We start from the raw sequence: 8,197 nt of genomic DNA on the forward strand, positions 1-8,197 counted from the left end.
AAATACATACGAAAAGAGAGATAATGTAAATATTCGTCAACATTTCTACCGTAAAATAAATGCTTTATCAAACTGTAATTCTGTAATTCTATGGATATCTAATAGTCAACATCGTTCCATAGCAAATATTATATTGCAGATATTGTTCTCGTGCACACTTATAAAATAAATTTCCATTGCATATAAAATAAAAGAGATCTGTAAACTGTTTGATGTCTGCGCACTGTTTTTTGTCACTTTAACGGGATATCAAAGAGGCAAATTCTATCTATTACGTGACTCTGCATTTCTAGCTCGATAAATGGATTTGAGTGTGTGGCGAGCTATACAAATAAACACGCGTAAATTTGTAAACAAGAAAACACGTATGCGACGCAATTCATTTCTTTTTATCGAACTTGATGATTTCATGCACTGTCGAATAGTCGTTGAATGAGCCTCGCTGAAATAAAGCGTGTAACTGTAAAATATTATTTTGCCTTTCGATATTTCCTCTTTAAATTATTGAAGAGTTTTGCGAAAATGCGCACGGATAAAGTGAGTAAAAATAAAATTTATCAAATAGTGTTTAACAGTAATTACTTATTAATTAGCAGAAAAAAGATCGACGTCAAATGCTACGCTTTATTTAGCTGCTCCTTGCAATTTTGCAAGTTTCTTCTTCAAACGGATATCCTTTTTACATATTCTACGAGGAGACGTTATACAGGATAAAAAAAAATAAAAGACGGAAAATGGAACGATGGAGTGACATTAAATGTGAGTGGTGTTCGACACGAAACGTATAAAGTGACGTTGAAGAAAATCGCAGCAACTTGTCACGCAGATTGTCACGGTTAACAGATCGATGTTAACGAATTACGATCCGGTTGGATGAATACTTATACTTTTATGACAGGCATTCATATTTTTTTGCGCAAGTGCTCAATTATTATCGCACAGGGAAACTGTATTATCTCGCTGACATATACAATCCATTCTTTAAAAAGAAACTGAAATTTTGGGATTACGTTGGATCAGGTTAATTCAATCATTTCGCTCCAAATAAATTGCATAATGTCATTTAACTATCAATTAAAAATTATATATGCCATGAGAAATAATATGAGGAAAATAAGATACACATACAGTATTAATTCAATTAAATCATTTATATAATTAAAGATATCAAATTCAATAATTTTGTGTCAATATTCTGTCAATTATTCAAAGCAACTGTAATCATGCTTACAATCTGTCGTATCAACAATAGATTAATTTTAATGTAAATATAATTTTTTCTTTATTTTATTAAAATAATAATTTAATTAGCACCAGTTTTCTAAAAGGATTAAGCAAAAAATTAAAAAATAAAGAAAACATTGCTGATCTGTATTTTAAAATAAGATTACCTATATTTTCTTTCACGCATAAATTGAAAAGAATTTGAAAAAATTAGTGGTAAGAAACATCATCACTTTGTTGATACTTGATCAAATGTTAAACCGCAGGAAAATTCAAACCTCTATATAAAAACTCTTAATAAAGTGTTCATCATACATTTAATTATTAAAATGTTTTTATTATTATAAGCTTTTATACATTTTATGTAATATGTTTAATATAGAAACAATTTGACGTAATTAATTTATAAGTAATTATATCATGGAATAATTTAATAATCTCTTAATTAAGATGACTGTCTCTAGATAGAGCCGAGTTATTGCCATATATATAGCATATTAAGATGCGCAAGTCACCCTGACAATCCTCAATAAGCTCAACATCGAGGATGAAAAGCTCAGCGACGAAGAAATCGCTCGGGTTTTCGGTTTCGAGGAGTATCGTAAAAGGACTTTAACGAGATGGCAAAGATTACGGTCTCGCATTTGAGGGTTCTTTTCGATGAACCGTACTCTTCAGCAGAAGCCAAACGTATAGCCTGTGTATCGATATTTTTCATCCATTTGTCGGTATTCCGTTTCTGCGTAAAGAATCACGGGCCAGTGGAATTATTAAGAAATAAACACGATTGTATACGACAAATTTAAGGAAAGTCTTTTATATATCTTACTCGAACCGTCATTTTCACCAAGCGTTGATTTTTACTGGCTTGTAATAACTTTTTATTGCTTGATTTACTCTGAAAATACTCCGCTGCTTTGGTCTTATTATATTTGCTTCTATAATTTTTAATTATCATCCTTAATTGCATTTTGCTGAATATTTGAGGTTTGTCTGTGCGCGAGCAAGATAATGTACGTACACACATTCATAAGAGAATCTCTTAAGTATTAAATTCTTATTTTAATGAAATTTTGTATACATACAAGTTTCGTAAATAGAAAAATTTACGTAAGTAGAAAATATCAATTGCGGCTAAATAAATAAATGATTTTAAAGGTGAAGTCATTCTTTAAAGTAGTTTTTAGCTTTTTTTATTATATTTCAAAATATATTTAAAATATACCAAAAAAGTGCTTTATGAAAGTTGTATAGTAAAATTGTCTCTATTTATCTATAATAATATTGTTGATAAATTGATTAATGGTAATAATACTTTTCAAAATAATTTTAAAAATATGAATTTTAAAAAGAAATTATTTTTTTTTAATATTATTGGCGGAGACAAATAGAAATAATTTTATTATAAAACTATAATTATATAACACAATTTCTTGATATATTGAACAATTTTTGAAATACAATGAAAAAAATGTTTAAACTTGCTTTATATATTTTGTATACATACAAAGTTTCATTAAAATCAGAATTTAACATTTTGAGAAATTCTCTTGTCAGAGAAGAGTATAGTGATAGGAGAGAACTACATAAAATATATACATTTATAGAAAAAGACATAGTTGAGATGTAGTTAGAAAACACAGTACAACCATTGTAAATGATTAAATAAACTAGTTTATAATTATTGTAACTATAAAATTGTTTATCCAAAAAAAAAATATATATATATATATATATTGCATTAACTCTATTATAACGTAACACTTGTATAGTTATCACCTATATAGTTGCTATAACTATGTTTTTTTCTCTGAGTATATATCATATTTTATTCTCTAAGTATGTATCATATATATTTGGCCTAAATATTTTATTATAACGCTAATTCGTTCTAATTTATAATCAATTAACCGAGCTATCGTTGACCGTGTTAACATAATAAGCACTATGAAACTTAATTGCAAGTAAGTCCTAGCCCGAAGCGCTTTACCATGTCATCGGTCAATGTAATCGATCTAGTAGTAACGATGAGCTTCTATAGGTTTCTGACAAAACCAGACCTTTATCTAGAACTCCTGTCAATAGCGCTTGCTCTACGACTATTCAAGTTGACGAGGCACTTGTCCGGAATCTTTATCCACACCTTTAAGGCGTCCGTCAAAGAGTTGGTTTTACTGGTCTTCTTCCTCATACTAGGAATCCTGTTTTTTGCCAGTCTCATGTTCTACGTTGAACGCTCGCAGGTACATTTCAACTTCTGATTTCACGAGAGCTAGAGCTAAATATTTTAAGGGCACAGTTCTAGGTGCGGTTTAAATGAAACGGAAGTAGAACTTTTACAGTAGAATTTGCTGAAAGTTTAGTTTTCTGTAAAAAAAAAAACTTTTAAAATCTAGTTTTAGACTTTGATTTAAACTGTTCTTCCTATATAATTGCATATAAATATATATTAGCTTTAAAGATAAAGTTAAATAAATTGAAGAAAATTTCTACCAGACTATTGGTGTCTTTGATCTTTGAGAATGAGGATTAAATATATTTTTCTCGCAAAATTTGTGAGATATCAAAGCTATGACCTGGCTTTTTATGTTGTAACACTGCAAGAAATTCTCAACAACAAATTCTGACAGTGCACCGCGAGGTTTATGATCGGTCTTAGTTACAACAACTACTGTAGGTTACAGCGACATGACACCGAAAACTTTTCCCGGCATGTTTATCGGTAGACTGTGTGTTCTCGCCAGTGTCTTGACCATTCCTCTTCTAGTTCCGGTATTGTCAGCAACTTTTCCACATTTTATTCGCACACGTATTATGTTCTCTGTAAACATCTATTAATTTATATATAGCTATCCAATTACGATAAAATCGAAATTAATTTTATATAAAATTAAAAATAAATGTTGGAACATAAAAAATAAAATTTTTAAGCGCACAACAAGCTGTCGAAGCAAAAAGAAAGACTAACTTCTACCACTTTTTCCAAGACGAAAAAAATCGCCATATCAGAATTATGTTGACACTACAGTGGATTACCAACTTCTACCGAGAGAGAATTTAACTTCTGAATAAATTAATAATGAACTTAACATCTCGATCAATCATCACTTGATTAAAAGATGTATTATGATTACAGGTATTAATCTGATGAGAGAATTACATATTTTTTATATTATACATAAATCATTTCTAAAATAACTTGCAAATATTATATCTTTTCATATTCATGTAATTTAATTTACCGTTTCTTATGACCAAAATATTTCAGTTAAATTAAACAGAGAAAAGCCTGACTCAAAATGGAAATACATTCAATCGATTTGATAGTAAAATGTATCTTCGGGGATTTGAGAACAATACCACTTGTACCTGTTTGCATAGTTATTTATAATACTTTTGTGATGATACCAAAAAACAATTAAAATATCTAATAAAAAAATAAGAGATTAGAAACCTTTTACTATCCAATTACGATTCGTAAAAGTGATAAGTTACTCGTTAAATATATTAGAAGTGAAATAAAAAAATATCCGTATAAAATTTCTAATCAAAGAATAATGACAAAACGAAAATTATCTTCTTCCATTTGAAAATAATGACAGTCTTGTCAATTATCAATTCCGGATAATTATATATCTGTCCACATAATTTATTTATTAAACAATTTTTAATTCTTTTATTCTTTAATAACTTAATTTTTTAAGACGATTTTGATTAAATTACAAAATTAATTTAATTAACACTCTTTTATTATGTAACATGAATAAAATTATTAAATTATAATCAATAGAATTATGTTTAATCTATCGAAAAAAGATTAAGAACAACGAACTGTCTTAAATATTTTGTCTTAAACGATTCTGCTGATCGATTTAACTACCATTAAATTAACCAGAGTCTGATCGAAGTCACCCTTAATAAAGAAAATACCAGAAAATAAGTTTATAAACTTCGACACCAAGTTTGAGAAAGTTCAAAGCGGACAAAAGAGGACGACGTCTCGAGATTGTATCGAATATGATCGGTATTATTTTCGGGTTATCGAACGTTAATCTTCTTCACTGGCAGCTAATGGGTGAGTGTCAGAGTTGTTTTCACGGCGTAAATTTGGTACACACACACAACTCGGGAGAAACGGCTGCCACTGAAAAGGCAACAGCGCGCAAGCGTAAGCCATCGACCGGTGGAGAAATTCGCTTGAGAGTAGCGACGACCCCACTTGAGAGCAACCCACTCAGTACGACCTCGAGCTATATCTTGTAACCCACACGTGAGACATGACGCGTAAACGCGGCACCTTGTGTACATACGCACAAGTATTGTATTCCTACTTCGTAACGAGTACTTGAACATTTTTCTACTTTTCCGACAATTTGTCAATATGAGTCTTCGTGGCAGGAAAATCTGATTTTTCGAAAAGACTGTTTATCATTGGTTAGTTAATGATCGTCCATTTACTATTATTTGTTAAATTAATTCATATAAATTGAGAATATTTTAATTAGAGAGAAATGGGAATCTATACAATTTTAATATTAATTAAAGAGATCTTTATAACGTAATTTCCATTGTCTGATTTTGTTTACAATGTTGATTTTTCAAGGAAATTATAGTACTTAAATTTGGAATTATATTGATTCGCTGAATATTCACCCCAAAAATTTATTTGATATAAATATAAATGTGATAAATATTTAATATATAAAATGTAAAAAAAAAACACATAAAATACAAAACGTGTAATTTAAACATATCTGCATATATTTTTTTCGAAAGTTTACATACGTCATTGCTGTAGAATTGATTATTTCCTCGAGTATTTTTAATAAAATCGTAACTCGAAACTTTAAAAAGTAATACAATATTTGCAACCGCGGAATATATCAATTACTTTTCATATTTTATTTAAAAAAAAAACAGTTTTGTATGGTTCTCTCTCCAAGATCTAAAATATAAGTAAATTGAATGTATAAACTTCCCCGATTAGTGCGTAAAAAATATATTTATAAGGCGATATAATTCGCAAAAAATTAGAATGTATTGCAAATTAATTGCTTTTGTAATTGATTTTGTTGATAAGTACATACCAATTGCTTGCGAATTATATTTTATCATCATATAAATATATAATTTACAAACACCTGTGGAGGCTCATATAGACAATTTACTCTTATATTTATTTCATTTTAATATTTTATTTATAAATAAGGATAATAAAATAATAAAGATATCTGATTTTAATTTTCTCAGTATCGCTTGATTTATGATATAACGATGGGAATAAATGAAAAGAATTGGCAAATACTTTCCGTTATTCTAGAACAGCTTGTACAGAAGGATAAGAAACGAGCGGCTTGTTCTTAAGTTAATGAAACGTGTGAGTAATACGTGATCATCTTTATTATAAATTGAAAAGAATCAATCAATATGTTCTTACTATCGATACCTATAGTCTTCCTTTTACACATTTTTATCGCGCGATATGTAGTAGAAATGGAAAAAGGGAAGAAAGGGAACAGATGAGAAAAGAAAAGAAGAATGGGAAGCGAAGAGACAGACGTTTTATGAGCTATAAAAAGCATTGAACGACAGAGGTAATTCCGATTTTTCCCACGGGTTTTGATCGTCTCACAGCGAAAAATCGCAATTTTGTAGAAAGTTAATTCGAAAGGGCAGTAGAAGAAGATAATCGCATGACCTAAAAAGAGAATATCTATGTAATCGACTTAAGTCTCATCGAATTTGGAATTAAGAAAAGCGAGAACTTTGAATCGCACGATTTTAATCGAACATAAGACCTTGGAAAAACAGACGGTTAATTTCAAATAGCCATATTAAATCGACATATTAAATCATATAAGAGGATTGATATAAAAGGATAATCATAAATTTCACAGGCAAACTTTAATAGTATCTGCAATCCAATAATATCGATTTTTTTTTAATTTTATATATGGGAGACTTATATGTCTATATCGCACACACTTAATGAATATTTAATGGAATATCTATTGGATACCCAATCTTTTATTCACATTTGCAGATATTAATTAAATATTGACATTTATTATTACTAAAGAAATATTTTGTATAAAGATAAGACAATTTTTTGTGCAAGAATACATGGAAATTATTTAAAAAAATTCTTTATTTCTATAGAGAAATAGGCTCGTATAAATGCTATGCAATTAATTAAAATGTCAAGGCTTTTATTATAAACGAGCAATAATAGTTAATTAATAAAATTCAAATTATAATTACATACGTATAACGCTAAAAAATCTCAAACGTTTCGACTTACAAAGTCTTCATCAGTGATTACAAAGAAAACAAATTCTTTATTTCGTACAAAGTTTTGTTTTTGAAGAAATATTATTATTCTTCATTGAAGAAATTTTAAATAAGTGAAATATTATAAATTGTATTGTGCTTTTATTTCTTAATTTTGTAGTTTTAATCAGTCATTTCATTATCTAATTTTAATTGATCGAACACATGTTTCAAGTACCATTAAATATCGATTTGTATTACCAAATAATGAGAATAAAGGTTGCAACATCCAAAGAAATAATGATATTATAGTTAAAAAGTCATTAATCGTAACAAATTTAAGATAAAAAAAAATCACGGGTTTTTCATAAAATACTACACATATATAAAAAACTTTTACATTATTTTAACATGTCAACACTATGACTCACATCCGTGTATTGTGGAATACAATATTATAAGGTACAAACTATAAATAGCATTAAATTTTTTTTTTTTTTAGATGATCACGATCGGGGAACGCATTCGTCGAATGCGAAATCCGAGAAGACGGTCGACTTGACAACTCCGAAGGTAACTTTAAGTCATCGCCTCGGTCACCAACTCGGTCGAACTCGAGGGCCACTTGGACGTGGTCTCGTCGCGACATAACGCGTACAAAACGGATGCGCGCGCTCAACCTCCGCACGCCGTCGCCGTCGCG

At 29.2% G+C, this 8,197-nt stretch overlaps 1 pseudogene; it reads left to right on the plus strand.

Moving 5' to 3' along the window:
* The first annotated feature begins 522 nt into the window (after positions 1-522).
* LOC108767199 (potassium voltage-gated channel protein Shaw-like) lies at positions 523-8,145 on the plus strand (annotated as a pseudogene).
* The last annotated feature ends 52 nt before the right edge of the window (positions 8,146-8,197 follow it).

The sequence above is a fragment of the Trachymyrmex cornetzi genome, unplaced genomic scaffold (genome assembly GCF_001594075.2).
Source record: "Trachymyrmex cornetzi isolate Tcor2-1 unplaced genomic scaffold, Tcor1.1 scaffold67, whole genome shotgun sequence".
NCBI lineage: Eukaryota > Metazoa > Arthropoda > Insecta > Hymenoptera > Formicidae > Trachymyrmex > Trachymyrmex cornetzi.